The sequence below is a fragment of the Notechis scutatus genome, chromosome Z, assembly GCF_049901735.1.
Source record: "Notechis scutatus isolate UNSWTSFEM ecotype Mainland chromosome Z, rNotScu1.2, whole genome shotgun sequence".
NCBI classification, from domain to species: Eukaryota; Metazoa; Chordata; class Lepidosauria; order Squamata; family Elapidae; genus Notechis; species Notechis scutatus.
The window spans coordinates 107546416-107565219 of record NC_142025.1 but is presented as its reverse complement, the minus strand read 5'-3'; positions in this window follow the sequence as shown (position 1 = coordinate 107565219).

The window sequence follows — 18804 nt, the reverse complement described above, 5'->3', positions numbered from 1 at the left end:
AAACTATTGCATTTAAAAGAAAGCAAAATGTAACCCTAAAATAATAAAATAGAAAAAAAATGTATTTCAATTTTTCAAAATTGTATTATTATGGTTGGTCACAGAGTCAGCCATATATTTATGTTGGATTTGGCAAAAACCTAGGATAGGTTATTTGATGATGTTAAAGGTATTGTCACAGGATTTAAGTTGTTCCAATTAAAGTAGTCTTTGTCAATAGACTCTATGGTGATTTTGTCAATGCTGATGGTGTTCAAGTGTGCTCCAGTTAGTTTGGGATTGCACTCAAGACACTTATTATTATTGGCACTATCTTCGTTTTCTTTTGCTAATCATTCTACTTCTATTAGCAGTTCATTGTATTTTGTGATTTTCTCTAATTCTTTGTCTTCTATTCTGCTGCCTCTAGATCTGTGATAATCAGGGGTGTGGCACAAAGACAATACAGTCAGATAATCAGTAAGAGTCCCTTTATTAGCTCCAACTTTGCCCCCATGTCCTGGTTACCTTCTGGCTGGAGAAAAACTCTCCCAGGAACAGCTTCAAAAAAGGCAACGACGATCTCATAGACAACGATCTCTCATGCCTTGATTGGCAATCTCTATTCACTGGATGAAATACTGTTGAAGACCATTACAACATATTTTTACTTGAAGTCAAAAGAGTCATCAAACTATATGTACCAACAACAACTCCCAAAACAAAACAAAAAATGGATTACCCATAACAATAAGGAAACTTCAATCCAAAAAGAGATCACTCTGGTGGAAAAACAAATCTGGTCACGTTGCCAATTTCAAAAGCTGATACAAAAATTTATGCCACCAGATAAAAACTGAATGCACCAATTATCACATTAAACAAGAGGAAAACCTACGCACCAATTCCACCTGCGCTTTCTACAATTTTGTAAACAACAAACTAAAAGACTCAAGGTCCATCCCACCCCTGAAAGGACCTAATGGTAAAGACTGCAGTGATGACACTATTAAAGCCAACCTCTTTAACACATTCTTTGGCTTAGTATTTGTAAACAGTAATGGATCATGCCCAGTATTTCCTAGTTGAACCACAGACAACTACAATGATCTAATACATATCGATTTTACAGAAGACAATGTTGAAAAAGCACTACGCAATCTAAAACCATCTCTATCTATTGGACCGGACGGAATATGTGCCTACGTCTTAAAAAAGCTATCCACTGCCATAGCCAAACCTCTAAGCATAATCTTTGAAAAATCTTTCTGGACCAGCTCCTTGCCTAACCTATGGTCACAAGCCACGGTTATCCACATCTTCAAAAAGGGAGACCCAAGCATAGTTGAAAATTACAGACCAATCTCCTTATGCTGCGTCACCTGTAAAGTCATGGAATCAATTATTAACCAATCCATTATCCTCCACTTAGAGACAAACAACCTACTCTCTAATAAACAATTTGGTTTCAGGAAAAAACTATCCTGTAATCTGCAACTCTTACACTTCAAAAACATATGGACTACACAACTCGATCAGGGCAAAAAAATAGATGCAATCTACATAGACTTCTGTAAAGCCTTTGATTCAGTGGTACATGACAAACTACTCATAAAACTAAAATCTTATGGTATCTCTGGACAACTGCATAACTGGATAGAAGCATTCCTGTCAAACAGACAACAAATGGTCAAATGGTCAAAATTGGGAGTGTCCTATAAAATTCTGTACCTGTCAATAGTGGTGTCCCCCAAGGCAGTGTTCTAGGACCAACTCTCTTCATACTCTACATAAATGACCTCTGTGATCATATTAAGAGCAACTGCATTCTTTTCGCTGATGATGTAAAGCTGTTCAATACCACATACAACACTGCTACCCTTCAAAAAGATTTTGACTAAGTATCAGAATGGTCAAACAAATGGAAACTTCAAATCTCAACAAATAAATGCTCTGTCTTACATATTGGCAAAAAAAAATATCAGAAAATAAAATACAAGCTGAATAGTCAAGATCTTGTTGATGATCCAAGCTCTGTAAAGGACCTTGGAATACTCATCTCTAATGATCTAAGTGCTAGAGCCCACTGTAACTACATAGCCAAAAAGGCATTAAGAGTTGTTAACCTAATCCTACGTAGCTTTTTCTCTGGTAATATTACACTAATAACTTGAGCATACAAAACATTTGCTAGACCAATACTGGAATACAGCTCATCAGTCTGGAACCCACATTACGTATCTGATATTAGCACAGTTGAGAAAGTCCAGAAATATTTCACAAGAAGAGTTCTCCGCTCCTCTACTCGTTGTAGAATACCTTGTGCCACCAGACTTGAAATTCTAGACCTAGAAAACCTTGAATTAAGCCGTCTTCGGTGTGATCTAAGTATGGTATATAAAATCATACATTGCAATGTCCTACCTGTCAATGAATACTTCAGCTTCAACCATAACAACACAAGAGCAAACAACAGATACAAACTTAAGGTTAACCGCACCAAACTTGATTGCAGGAAATACGACTTCAGCAATAGAGTGGTCAATGTCTGGAATACTCTACCTGACTCTGTGGTTTCTTCCCCAAACCCCAAAAACTTTAACCTTAGGCTGTCTACTATTGACCTCACCCCTTTCCTAAGAGGTCTGTAGGGGGCGTGCATAAGCGCACCAACGTGCCTACCATCCCTGTCCTATTGTTTCTTTTATTTTTCTTATATGTACCCATTTCATGTATTTATAACTATGTATCTACTAATACCCATTATCTTGTAAGCGATTGACAAATCAAAAATCTAATCTAATCTTTCTCTGCGCCACGATTTTTATGCCTTTGAGGGAAAGTTGATGGAAACTCTGTTTTTAAGCATTCTTTTTGCAAGGAAATGAAGCTTCCAGTCTGTGTCAGTTCTATGTTTGAGTGAAAAGTGTTTGGGTGCCTATGGGATGCTTAGAAATGGATACATCTATTCTATTTACAAGCATCCCATAGGCATCCAAGCACTTTTTGTCCAGACAGAGAACTGATAAGGGCTGAAAACTTTGTTTCCTTGCAAAAGGGGTACTTAAAAATGGAGCAGATCATTTTTCACTTTTCTGGATGTTTTAATAGTGGCAGAAAGGAGTTGGGGGGAGGAGAAGGAGAAAGGAACCGCAAATACCTTTCACACCCAGAAAGAAAGTTTCTGGAGTGTGTGATCTTGTGAGAGAGTTCAGGCACCCAGTCTCTGCAAAAAAGTATAGGTTCCTGAACTTGTAAAACATTACAACACCAAGGATCTTCCATTGACTTTCCTCTCCCTCAAAGGCACAGAAACCATGGCACAGAGGAGATAGATCTTGTAAGATAAGTGAGTCTGGCATGGCAGAAGGGAGGGGGAGGGAATTGTGGGGAGTGGAGAGGGGAGAAACTGGGTGAATATTGCAGACTTCTGCAGTCATTTGAAAGGGCAAACAACTGTCATGGTATTGCAACATTCATATTTTCGGGACTTGCTCATAAACACTAGAAATCATCTCATAACTTCAAATGGGTATTAAATGAGCACTCATAACCTGGCGATTATCTGTATTTTTAAAATTAATATGGGAAGTTATGGTTATATCATTCTTTCAGTCTATATGTTGGAAGAGACTATTATTTATACAAAGAATGAGATTGTGTTCCTTGTACTTCAATCTGTAGTAAGACTACTAACCATGTGTTAAACAGGCTACTTTGGTCTGGGGCTGCAAAAAGAACCATCAACCTGAGAGTCCACTTGAAGAAGTAAAGCAGGACAAAAAAAAGATGGTTAATGTTCAGACTTTAACCAATAAATCCCTAAACATTATTCTTTACTATTAAAAAAGTTTTCTTTCTCTTTCTTTGGAAATTTAATTATATAGAAAAAAGAGAAGATATTAAATATAAATGTTGTATTTTGAAAATTATTTTGCAACTCATTAATCCAAGAGTAATGGTGGTTCAACCTATAAGTATATGTACTGTATATGTATATACATATACATATACACATACACATACAGGTATATAAAAATTAATGGCAACTATATAAATCACTTAAGATTTGGAGATGATGTTGTTCTCTTCTCCAAGAAGAGGTACAAAGACATGCACACACAGAGAGGAGACAGAGAGAGACAGAGACAGAGACAGAGACAGAGAGAGAGAGAGAGAGAGAGAGAGAGAGAGGGGGAGGAGGAGGAGGAGGAGGAGGAGGAGGAGGAGATATAATAGACCACTATATATACTTTGACCAATAGATCTCAATGGAAGGTGATACAATAAAGGAAATTGAACAGCATGCTAAATGTAGTTGGCAGGCATTGACAAGCTAAGCATAATTTTCAGGAACAACCTTCCCCTATACCTGAAGAGAAAAGTTTTCAATCAGTGTCTGCTACCTGCTCTAACATATACCAGTGAAACTTACATTAAACTCACAAGTGACACAAACAGTCATGGAAAGATACATCCTCAGTATTATAAGACAAGATCAAAAGACCTGCTCAAGGATTAGAGAACAAATGAAAGTATACAATATCATCAAGAGAGTAAAAGAATTGAAATGGAAATGGGTTGGTCACATAGCAAGAAGAACTTATCAAGGCAGTCATAACACAGATCTCACTTGATAAAAAGCATCCACGAAAGAGACCTAAAGCAAGATGGATCAATGACATCAGCAAATATTGTAGGCCCAATTGGCAAAAGAAAGCTTAGGACTAAATAGGTTGGAAACATATGGGAGAGTTTGGCAGATACCTGACAATCAGCTGGCTGGCAGCGTGTGCACTGCACATGTGCAGTGGATCTGTTCCAGGCGACAGCTCGCATGCCAGCAAAAATGGCTCTGCATGTCACTTCTGGCACACATGCCATAGGTTCGCCATCATGGGTCTAGTACTTTCCAGATATAGAAGTGAGTTCTTGAAGTTTCAGTTCCATCACTTTCAAACCTATTGCTTTTGGAATATTATCAAAGGGAAATGTGTATTTCTAGAGGGCTTCAACAATAGAAGGAATTGTGAATCACTCCTATAATGATCATAGAAGAGAGTACATGAATGGTTTCATCCTATTTGGGATTCTTCAGCATATATAGTTGCTGTTCCTTGGGATTCCAGACCTTAATAGGGAAATGAACTCAAAAACCTTCATATTACAGACTAAACTCAATGTATTAACTTGAAGAACTACTCTTGAAGAAAGTTAAAAATAGCATCTATCAGCATCTATGTTCCTTTGAGATCACAGAGAGGTGAGTTTCTTCTTTGGTAATTATGAATTTATACTGATAATTGCTAAAACGATTTTCCTTTTTTTGTTACATTTTATGCTAAAGTGAAAGTTAAGAACCATCCTGCAATAGTACTAAAATTATTTGAGCACACATCAATTTCACTAAAATATCTTGGAAGGATTTTAAATAGGATCTTGAATGCAAGCACTATTATTGATTTATAAATCTATTGCAGTTCTTTAGTCTTATAGTTGGATTATAATAGAACTATAATCAGAAAATAATTTAGTGTCCCATAGTCATGTACTCTTGAAGTTCTTTTGGAGTACTGAGATCAAATTTACAAAGATGTAATAAATTTATTTCCTATCATTTTCTGTCAAGTGTTGTAGCACTTATTTCATCTTTAAGAGAGGTATGGATAGAAGTTCATTAAGTTCTTGCTTTACTGGAAAAATACATGTGTCATCTTGTAATGAAGTCATCTTGTAATGAATCTTGTAATCTCTTACTTCATTCTTATTGTCTTTATATAATATCCCTGGAATATTTCTTAAATCCTTAAAATACTACAGGTATTTTGCAGATTGATTAAATAATCTCTTCATCACTTTGTAAATTATGGTGCTATATCTATTAGAAAAATATCCCTTTCATATTAATCCTATCTGGTTTGATGTGCCACTTCAGATATAACATTTTGAGGAGTATAATAGTAGTGATTAGTATAGAAACAGTACCATTACTATTTCTTTGAGAAAACTCTTTTAATTCTTCCATTGGTAAACAGATTAGTTTTCAACAGTTGACATATTTTAAACACATTTAACTACCTTATAAAATATTGTTTGCAAAGCATATTTAATCATAATTCAATATTGATTTTTTAAAAAAAAAACCATGATACAACTCACTGAGTTGGATAGCAGACTTCTCTAATAGCAGACTGCTCTGGTACAAACTAGGATATGATTTAGAAAACATTTGAATACAAAATTGTGTAACTGCTTGATTATTAATTTATGTGAGAAATTTGAAAAAGTCAGCAATGAAAATGTTATTTTTCATTAGTAGACTAGGAGAATAAAAATAATCAAGCTTTAAGAAATTAAAACAAATATATTTTTGGAGGGTGGAAATTTCTATCAAAGCCATTCTTAAACATTTTTCTGCAAGACTAATTTTACCTGTGGATCATTTAAATGTCATTAAATCCAATCATATATAAATTAATCTGACTTATATGATACATCACCAAATTTGAGATCTAATATCTTATATTTAAATCCAAACAAAGTTTCAAAAAAGCTTTCATTAAAAAAGGCATAATTAATACTCTACTATAATAAGAGTAACTTTGTGGCAAGATGGGCTGCAAACAAATAAAGAAATTAAAGACAAATAAAGAATTAGAAGGGGCTGCCACATCACTAGAATTGATACTATTCTAGTTTCAGTGTCTCTGTCTTCTGGTTCATAGATATTGAAATATTGAAAATGGAATATGAACAAGGAAGAACAGCTTTCTCTCACTATATCTCAAATGTATTGACCTTTTTCATAATATTTAATAATGCATGAAGAAGCCACTTACCTGGAAAAAGCAATAGTTAGAACTTAATTTATTTCATGAAGATTCCTAGAAATCCAAACACTTTTAGACTATAAAATATTTTTCAAAGTATCATGGCAAGCAGAAATTAACTGTTCAAATCTTCTAATTTCAAATCCAGGAAAGGATTTCTGATCAAGAGCAACCATATTACCCTAGAGGTTCCAACTCTGACTCAATAAAAAAATATCAATATTCTCAATATTCTCTTTTAGAAGTATTATTAACTTTGCTGACATTGAAAAGCAAAGGAAGTTTGAATATAGTATAAATTGTTTTTTTAAACTCCCCAAAACTAATCTAATTCAATTTATAGTCATAATTAAAACTATATTTCAAAAAGATTCATTTTGTTTCTTCCCAGGGACAGAAAATATCTTATGAAGCAATGAGCAATCAAACAGTCTCTGATTTCTCCTTCTTGAATTTACAACAAATTTAGAACTTCAGATATTGCATTTTGTTGTGTTCTTAATACTATACTTGGAAATAGTTATAGCAAATATTCTTATAATCTCTGCAGTACTTTTTGACAGTCACCTACATCACCCCAAGTACTTCTTTCTGAAGAACTTGACCATACAAGATATTGGTCAAGTTTCAGTCATTATTCCTAAATTCATGATCAATTGTCTCAAGAATACTTAGATACATTGCTCAAGTTTTTTCCCTTGTATTTTTCATGGGGTCTGATTTTTCCCTTCTCACAGTCATGGCATATGATTGCTATATTGCCATTTGCAAATCTTTAAATTATGAGGTCATGATGAGCAGGACAGTCTGCAAGCAAATCATTGCTAGCAAATGGATAAGTGGTCTTCTTTATGGATTAGTACACACTGCAGGCACATTTGTAAACTCTTTCTGCTCTAACCTTGTCAATCAATTTTTCTGTGAGATACCACATTTGCTTACTCTCTCCTGCTCAGACTGGTATCTTCATGAAATTTTAATTATTTTATTAAGTTGTTGTTTAGCTTTAACTTGCTTTACGTTTGTCATTCTCTCTTATACAAAGATTTTGATTATACTGTTGAGAATTCTGACAGTTCATGGGGAAAAAGAAGTACTCTCAACCTGCCTTCCACATCTCATTGTATTTTCCATATTTGTGTCAACTACAATGTTTGCTTATTTGAAGCCCAACTCTAACATTGAGTTACATCTGAATTTATTATTTACTGTAATATATTCTTTAATGCCCCCCCATACTGAACCCAATAATTTATGGTCTGAGAAACAAAGACATCGGACTTGCCTTAGTAAAATTACTATGTCTCAATCCTTCTTCTGAAAAAAATAATGCAATTTTTTCTGATTAATATGTTGGAGGCACTATTTATTGCCAAGTAAAGGAATTCTTCATATTTCTGCCAATTCTTGTTTAATGTGATAATTTGTTTTATATTTTACTTCAAAGTCATTTAATTTGGAAACTAAAAACAAAATCAAATATTGAAAGACATTTGAGTCCTGAGTGATTGTGGCAGGAAGCTATATCAGGAGTTAATCTGAATCTTTAACATATGTAAGTCTGGAAGTATTCTGAGTGCTAGTTGTTGTTGATGGATGCACTCTGCTAATCTTCTGCTTCTTTATTCTACATTTGTTGCTATTACTGTTCTTACACTACATGTTTTTATATGATTCCTGGTATTTATATTTTTGAGGAGGGGGAGACTGCTGGGTATTTTGCTTTGCTTAGGATGATTTGGAGGGCTATATTTGGTTCACAGAATACAACAAAATAGAATAACAGAGTTTGAAAATATCTTGGAGGTCTTCTAGTCCAACCCCACTGCTTAGGCAGGACACCCTATACCATTCCTGTCATGCCCCTGTCAGAGTCTGAATCCGAGGAGAAAACTGAGCAGCTGACAGGGAATGGGAGTGTGGCTCCATTGGTTGTGGAGGAGGCTGGGGAAGGGCAAAGTCTGGCTGGGCAGAGCAGGGAAGAGATAGAACAAGGGAGAGGGAGTTCAGAGGAAGAACCAGGCCCACCCCTCTTCATCCTAGGGCACGCAGGGAGGAACAGAGAAGAGAGCAATGTGGTTGCATGGATTATGGGGGAGGAAAGGGCCCTGATTCTCTTCATTAGCCATAGCTGGGAAGACAGTTGATCAGTCAGGCTGCGTGCGGCAGGTTGTTGGGAGCAAATGTGACTTTATCCTGTGTTGTCATGGCTTATCTGTGTTCCTGGCATCTTCCTAACCATGTGAGTTTTGCCATGCCTTCAAGTCTGAAATTCTTGTTCCTGTCCTGCCAAACTAATTACTTCAGTTTAGCTTGTTTGGACTTTAAGTTACAGTTTGTGTTGATCATGTTTTGGGATTAATTTTCTGCAGTCAAAAGCTGTTCCTGGGAAAGTTTTTCTCCAGCCAGAAGGTAACCTAGACATTGGGGGCAAAGTTGGAGATAATAAAGGGACTCTTATTGACTGGGTTGCCTTTGTGCCATGCCCCAGGTTATCACAATTCCAATCCAACAGCTATTCAATCTCATCTTAAAAATCTCCAGTGAAGGAGGCAAGCTGTTCCATTGATAAATTGTTCTTGTTGTCAGGAAATTTCTTCTTAATTCTAAGTTGGATGTCTCCTTGATAAGTTTCCATCTGTTACTTTTTGTTTTGCCTTCAGGTGCTTTGAAGAATTGGTTTAGTCTCTCTTCTTAGCAATGCTGCAAGACTGCTATTTTGTCATATCATGCCCTAGCCCTTCCCTTTGTTAGACTAAACATACCTAGTTACTGCAACTAGAGTCTCAACATTTTTTTTATATTGTGCATATAAAAAAACTGGATATTCCAAGTGTGGTCTAACTATAAACTGGTAAGTGGTACTAATGCTTCATATGATCTTGATTCAATTCCTCTGTTAATGCAGGCTCAGCTGCCATTGGCTTTTTTGGAAGCCATAGCATGCTGTTCATATTTAAGCAGTTGTCCACCAGGACTCCTGTTGTCTCACAGTTATGGCTGATGAGCACCACACCACCTATTCAATATCTGTGCATTTCTACCTAATTGTAAAACCTTCTTTTCTCATAACTGAATTGTATTTAGTTGGATAGGGCCCAGTGTTCAAGTCTGTCAAATTCCTTCTGGATGTTAAGCCTATTTTCTAAAATGTTGGTTATTCTCCCCAGCTTGCTGTCATCTGAAAATTTGATGAGTTCCTTATCTAAATTGATTATGAAGATGTTCAAGAGTACCAAGACTGAGGTAAAAACTTTGGGTTATCCTCTGCATGCTTCACTCCATGTAGATGTAGTTCCACTGAAGATTACACATTGAGTGTAGTTGATTAGCCAATTATAAATTCAATTGATGATGATGCTGCCTATTCCACATTTTTCTATTAACCAAGCAGTAGATTGTAATCTACTTTGTCAAAGTTACTTAAAGATAAGCAGCCAATAAACAAACAAACAAATAACAAACTTATGTCAACATAGGTATCCCTTTTGTTGGAGATGCTATACAAATGATCTCTTTTCTTTTTCTAATATTCAGGATTCCTTCAATATATTTGTGCTTGCTCATCTAAATAGTATTGTTACACGGCTTCTTTTGTGAAAAGTTGGATTATTAGTGTAGAATGGTGTAGTGGAGCACTTGGTTGGTGTGGATAGTTTTATGATAGATTTCTATTTCTAATTTGCCATCACTGATGAGGATTTCTAGGAAAAGTAGACTATTGTTGGTTTCTTCTTACCTTATTAATTTCATTCCATTGAATATGTTATTACAATGCATATTGTGTGTATTATTGTGATACAAGATAAGATTATTACCAGGAAATCATGCTGGTCAAATACAGAAATTAAAATCCTAATTGATTGCATGAAAATTCTCCCCAGAAATGAGATTTATAGTTTCTTTTGTATTAATATGTCTTTATAACTTTGTAACTTTATTCCGTGTCTTAATATAGCTATTTTGAAATAACATGTAAGTCATAATTGTCATGGTGATACCCAGACATTTTACTTTGACACCAGGTAACATACCACATTTTTAACATTTCTATTTCTTTAAATAACTTTGAAGTTTTAAAGATGATGGGAATAAATCAATAACTACTGTGAATCAATAAAACAATAAATGGAAAAATAGAATCTACCAAAGAATACACTTTTATCTTGGTGTTGAAGTGTAAAATCTGAACTAATATTTTTAAAAATATATTAGTCAATTGGCAACTTGTTCAGAAATCTTCTAAATGAAAATGTTATAGCCAAATACATATAAAGTGGAGATTTCTGGTGACTAAAATATTATTTCTTTACCAAGAAAATAAAACCAATTGAAACATCAATCATTCTTCTCACTGTTTTTTTTTTCAACTCATTAATCAACCTAAATTAAATTATTCAAGTTAACAATCAATTTCTACTAATCCTTTTTGCTATTCTTCCTACAGAGACCACATAATTCCAAATCTTACCTATGACTCTGAGTTCCTGCTTCTGGAATTTTCTCAAGTTCAAGAGTTACAGATTTTACACTCCTTCCTCTTTCTAGGAATATACATTATAACATTGCTGGGAAATATTTTCAACATCATTTCCATTGCCCTTGACCATAACCTGCACAAATCAATGTACTTCTTGATGAAATTAGCAATTATTGATGTAACTTCCATTTCATCAATTATACCCAAATCTATGTTGAGTTCACCCATGAGCAGACATTTCATTTTTTATTCTAAATATGTCATTTAGGTTTTCTTTTTCTTCAATGAATCTGAGACCTCCCTCTTAACAGTAATGGCACATTATCATCATGTTGCTATTTGCAATCTATTATACTATGAAGCAACAATAAACAGTGGAGACTATATTAAAATGGTAGCTTTAGTGTGGATAGCTGGTTTTCTTTATTTCATATTGCACACAAGCAGTACATTTTCAATAATTTTCTGATCAAATAAAGTTGACCAAGTTTTCTATGAAATACCTAAGCTACTGAAACTTTCTTGCTCTGATTTATACCTAGTTGAAGTTATTTTTCTTGTAGTGAGTTCTAGCCTAGGGGTGGGATGTTTTTTCTTTATCTCTACAAGTTATGTATGGATCTTCAGAATTGTACTTTAATTCCCTTCCATAAGTAAAAGACTCTCTCCACCTGCCTCTGACATTTTACTGTTGTTTCATTGTACATTTGTATTGCTTTGTCTATACTAGACCTCCCAGCAATAGTTCATCTTATTTAGACTTAGCTTTTGTCATAATATGTGAATATTTCATAGTTTATTCTTATATATAATACAAATTGTTTGTAGCTAGTGTATTTTGCACATTAATTAAATTCAATATTAATCCTACTTATTTTGTAAAGTAGGAAAAAGAGAGAGGAGGGGAGAGGAGGGGAGAGGAGAGGAAAAGAAAAGAAAAGAAAAGAGAAGAGAAGAGAAGAAAAGAAAAGAAAAGAAAAGAAAAGAAAAGAAAAGAAAAGAAAAGAAAAGAAACTCAGAAACAGTCTCAGGAGCTGTTTCATCCCAATCTCATCCCACTGAATCAAGCAGAAATAGTAATACTGTGAATTCCATTAGTAAAAGAATTTTCACCAGTGGGATCTAGGAAGAGATCTTACTCTGCTGTTGTTCCCATCCTTTGGGGCATCTTTTCCACAGATGTGAAGCAAGCCTAACTTCCAGAAAAACTAATGGTTTTCTGGAAGAATATTAAAATGTGGCTTTTCCAATTAACATAGGAGCTAAGATTATGGTGTGACCTGAGGGATAGCTGGTGGTTTGAGGGCACCATCTCCACCTTGTTAACTCCTTGGCCTTCTGAATTTTTAAACCTTGATTTTGACTTTAATTTGAAAATTTTAATCTTGCTCTTAATTCTGTTTTAAAATGCTTCTTAGTCATGTCCTTATATTGTTTTATTATATTGATGTCCACTACTCAGACTCACTTAAATGAGATGGGCAGCGTAGCAATTGAATCAAATAAATAAATGGGGAAAAGATGAAAAATATTGTATTTTTTAAACTTTTGTAAGTTATATAAATGTGGAAGAGGAATTCGTTTCACCAAGTTTGAAGGAAAAAAACAGATGTTTTCTATATAGATCTCCATCTATATCCAAAACTTATACTGATTGTTGACTATGGCAGCTGTATCAGAGTGTAAATTAATCTAAAGGGGTATAAGACTTTGCTTGACATTGGGATTTTATGTCATAAATGAAGATAAGATAGCATTTTATAAAAGACTTACAGATAAACATTTTGAATTTTCATATAAAAATTGGTGTCTCCTAGGGGATGAGAATGTTGTCCACAGAAAGAACTTCTGAAAAAATATAAAATTATATAAATTATCAAAGATAATAGATAGATAAATAGATAGATAGATGATAGATAGATAGATAGATAGATAGATAGATAGATAGATAGATAGATAGATAGATAGATAGATAGATAGATAGATAGATCTGTGTGTGAGAGAGAGAAGGGGTGAGAGAGAGATGATAGGTATTAACATTGAATGGATAATTTGGACCTCTTGATTTTGTCAATTTATTAGTAATAGCAGTAAGCACTTAGACTTATATACCACTTCATAGCATACTTCCCCACCCTTCATAAGTGGTTTACATAGTCAGCATATTGCCCCAAACAATCTGGGTCCTTTACTGACCTCAGAAGGATGGATGGCTGAGTAAGTGAGAATAGAACTGCTGACAGCTGGCCAAATTAGACTAATACAGCATTCTAACCACTGTACCACCATCACTATTTTTACCATGTTTATCCAAGAGTTGAAAAGTGAACTGTCTCATCAATGACACTGGAACAGAAGAAGAGAAGGGTTTGCCACACTAAGGTACGGTGGAAATTCTTGGACATTGACAAACTGGCCAGAGATTGTGGTTGCAAAATAACTCCTGAAACATTTAAATATAAACTGACTTTCTTTTCTAGATAATGCCTTGTAAAGTGTTGCATTGACTTACTTTTAAAGACTTGCTACAATGAATATCTGTTATTCACTGAAACATATATCAAAGTGATTTAATGTACAGTATATCACAGTTTCACTGACCGATAAAAGTGAACACAAAGCTATGTATCTCCTCAGACTGAACATGAGATGAAACAAAATTTGCTTTATGTTTTCCTTCAAAGTCATTAAACTTGGAAAGTAAAGACAATGTCAAACTTTGTGCATATTGAATGATATCTTAGTACTGCTTGATTGCTGCAGGAATATATATTTGGAATTAATCTGAAGATTTAATATTTATAAATTATTGGTTTTGTCAAGAAATTTGATTACTTCTCCCACAATATTTCTATTGGTCTGGGACTAAGAACTAAGAACATTCAAATATAAACATGGGTGGAATATTCCATTGCTTGACATTTGGGAAATCCAATCCCTCTTATTTCTTTTTTTTTAAAAAAACAAATTTTATTAATTTTACAATTAAAAACAAATCAACAACACATACACGAATAGAAAAATAGGAAAAGAAAAAAGAAAAAAGAAAGAAAAGTAAAGAGAGAAAAGAAAGAAAGAAAAAGAGAGGAAAAATGAACACTTAAAAACATTCTCATTTTCGACAGTTTGTAAGATCTTTTCTCTTCTTGTTTTATGCCATATACGCACATCTTATCCATATATATATTTATATTTCACTCATATAAGTTTGTCCCATTCTTTTTTACCTTATGATATAAGGTCTATCTTTGATCTAACCATTTATGCTAACAATTCCAATTGTTAAAATATATTGAAGGATCTTTATTTTTTAAAGCTAAAGTTAGTTTATCCATTTCTGCACAGTCTGAGATTTTTTGGATGATCACCTGTTCTGTAGGTATGTGAGGTAGTTTCCAACACTGAGCAAATGGTAGTCTGGCCGCTGTTAATATGTGTATTGTTATATATTTCACTTTTTTAGGTAGCTGTTTATCGAAAATCCCTAACAGGAAGGACTCTGGTTTATACTCAATCTGTTCTTTTGATATATCTTCTAGCCACTTTCTAATTCTTTGCCAGTATTTCTGGGTTTCTTTACCACCACATATGAAAAAAGGTTCCATCTATTCTTTTACATTTCCAACATTTCGGGCTCGTGTTGGGGTGTATCTTCGCTAATCTCGAGGGAGTAAGGTGCCATCTGTAAAACATTTTGTAAGCGTTTTCTTTATATGCTGCCGATTTGGTGATCTTATTGTTTCTACTCCAGATCTTTTCCCATTCTATTAATGTGATACTCCGTCCTACGTTCCTACTCTAGGCTATCATATTCCCTTTGACTGTCTCTTCTTCTAACTCTACTTCTAATAGATAGATGTAAAATTTAGTTATATTTTTCTTGTCTGATCCTAGTAAGATTTTGTCTAATTGCTGGAGTTTGTTGTTAATTCTGAATTCTTTTCTATCCTGTTTGTATCTACTATGAATTTGGAGATATACCCACTGATCTATTTTAAATTCTTGCTCTTGCAGCTCTTGTCGTGTTTTCAAATTTCCTTGTGCATCTAATAAATCTTTATATTTAATCATTTTGGTAATGTCCAGATTGTTTGGATGAATCATCGTCTCCATTGTCGATAACCAAATCGGTACTTTTAAATAGTGTTTTTTCTGTATTTTTTTCCAATTGGTTAAAAGTGAATCTCTAATTAAGTGTCTGTGGAAGTATGTCTGATTGACTTTCCCTACCTCCCATAAAAAGGCGTGCCATTCCCTCTGCAAATCGTGACCTTCTAACAGTAGCGTTCTTTTATTGATTAAATTCACCCAATCTTTTAACCATACTAGAGAGGCTGCCGTACAATATAATTCCCAATTTGGAAGTGCCAGTCCACCCTTGCTCTTCAAATCCTGCAATGCCTTCAAATTTATTCTAGATTTCTTTCCTTGCCAAATAAATTTAGCAATTATTTTGTTAAGTTCTTCAAAAAAATTTCTATGTAATTTGATTGGAATCATCTGAAATAAGTATAAAAATTTTGGTAGAATATTCATTTTGATGGAAGTAATCCTACCCAATAGTGAAAGTTGCAACCTACCCCATGATTCTAGATCTTTCTTTACTTGATGCAACAATTTATCGTAATTGTTCTTGTTAGGGATATACACCCTAGCAGAACATGCAACGGCAGTCAGGCAGGCAGGCAGATATGTGAGATAAACATTGTTGTAGCTTACACTCAGTAAAACAGATACACAGTGCTAGTTAAATAGTTTATTCCAGTAAGATTGTTAGCATAGTCAAACAGTCCATATATCATACACTAAGTTCAGTCCGTGCAGGGATTAATCAGTTGCAAAGTCCAGTGTCGAAAAAGAGGTCAGTAAACTCACAAATAATCAGTCCAGTAATATATCTCTTTTTGCAGTAGAGATATGAAGAAAATCAAACCTCTTTTCTTCGTTCAGCAATAGCAGGGAAAAAACGCAGTTATCACCCATCAATCCATCATTGTCAGCAATCCAGTAAAAGCCAGCAAACAGTGAGCTCTCTTGCTCCCTCTTATGGTGATTTTACAACCGCACCCAAAATACATGTTTTACAGTTAAAGTGATACACACAATCATAGTCTATATATATTATTTTACCCAAACTAAGTTAGGTAACCATGTTATCCCTAACAGTTCTCTTTAAGTGTCTTACAATGTGGTGTTAGCCATATTCCTAAATATTTAACTTTCTTTGTTACATGTATTCCCATAATTTTTTCTAAATCTTTTTTCTGTTCTTCTGTTAAATTTTTAGTCATTAGTTTTGTTTTCTTTCTATTGATTTTAAGTCCTGCTACCGCACCAAATTGTTCTAGTTCTTTTATCAATTTTTGTCCTTTTTCTATTGGTTCCTCCATAAAAAAGACCATATCATCGGCAAATGCTTGCAATTTGTATTCTTCTTTTTTAATCTTCAATCCTTTAATCTCTGGATTTTGCCTAATTCGTGTTAAAAGTGTTTCTAAAGCGAATATGAAGAGCAGGGGTGAGAGAGGGCAACCCTGTCTAACTCCTTTTTCTATTTTTATTGGGCAAGTGTATTCCCCGTTTATTATGATATTGGCCTGCTGTGTATTGTAAATTGTTGTTATAATATTTTCAAATTTAGTGCCTAGATTCATGTTATAAATTTTTTGAATTAAAAATTGCCAATTTAAGTTGTCGAATACCTTTCCTCAAGCCTGCAGTTTGTTTTTTGGGGTGGGCTTCATAAAATTCTAAAACATCTACTACTGTTCTTAAATTATTTCTTATCTGTCTAGTCGGGAGAAATCCGTTTTGGTCTTCATGTATATACAAATTTAAAATTCGTTTTAGTCTGTTAGCTATGATGGAGGTAAATATTTTGTAGTCGGTGTTTAGGAGTGAAATTGGTCTGTAGTTGTTGATATATCTAAGGTCAGATTCCTCCTTCGGGATCAGCGAAATCAATGCTCCCCTCCACGAGTCTGGCATCCTGGCTGCCAATAAGACATCATTAAACACTTCCATCATAAGAGGTCCAATTTGTTCCACAATTGCCTTATATAGTTCTCCCGGGTTTCCATCTGGCCCTGGGGGCTTTATTATTCCCCTGATTCTCTATTGCTGATTTCAGTTAGGACCAAGTAATATCTTTATTTAATAATTCTATCAATTCATCTCCAATTACTTTATCTTTCATTTCATCTAAGTAATTTCTTATTCTATCCTCATTGACTTCTTCTTTTTTGTATAACTGTTCAAAGTATTTGTGTGCAATGTCTTTTTTCTTTTTTTTATCTCTTGTTGTATGTCGCCCTTCTCGTCTATTAATTGGTATATCAATCTCTTTTCTTTCTTTTTTTTTTAGTTTATAAGATAACCATCTCCCTGGTTTATTAGCATATTCAAAATAAATTTGTTTAGTCATTTTCAAATTTATTTCCATTTTTTCTTATTCAATTAAGTTCAGATTATGTTTGACTGTTATTATCTGATTTTGTACTCTTTGATCTTTGGGGGTCTTTTGTAATTGGGTTTCTAATTCCTTAATTTGCTGTTGTAATTTATTTTGTTGGGCCAACAAAATCAATTACAATCCCTCTTATTTCTTAAGGATAAACATAGTCATGATGATGATCACCACTAACCTCTAATTAATTTCAGAATTTAATGTGAGCAGAGTACAGTATATTTTACCATTGCCAATAATAAATACAGTACCATACATCATACAATACAATAGGTTATGTCTCATTTGAGGGATGTACACTCATCCTATAGACATGTTTTTTCAATAAGGATCAGTTTAATATATCTGTGGAGGAGATATACTAATGAGTGCTTGCATGGGAAATATTTGTTACCTTTGAAAGCATAAATAGGATGTTTGATATTGCATTTGGGGATAAGTCATTTTTATTCCTCTCTATTTGATCATTTATTTTGTGGTTCCCTTTACTGGATTAGCTTTAACTGAAATGATGTCTCCATCTTTTCTGTAATGTATGTACTACTCCAGAATATAATGCAATGAATGGTTGCAAGTACACAACATAGGTAGTCTAGTGAAGAGAAGGACCAGGGGAGACATGATAGCTGTGTTTCAATATTTGATGGGCTGCCATAGAGAGGAAGGGGTCAAGATATTTTTCAAGGCATCTGAAGGCCAGACAAAAAATAATGGATGGAAACTGATCAAGGAGAGATTCAACCTAGAAATAAGGAGAACATTTCTGAAAGTGAGCACAATCAACCAATGGAACAACTTGTCTTCAGAAGTTGTGGGAGCTTTATCACTGGAAGCTTTCAGGAGGAGACTTGACTGCCATTTGTCAGAAATGGTGTAGGGTCTCCTGCTTGGATGGGGAGTTGGATTAGAAGACCTACAAGGTCCCTTCCAACTCCGTTAATCTGTTAAATCTGTCTCCAAAATCTACTTTGGTCTGTGCAATTCATGAATCAAGCACTATAAAATTTGTGTTGTTGTGTTGTGTTTTATTGTAGTCTATATGAGTCTGC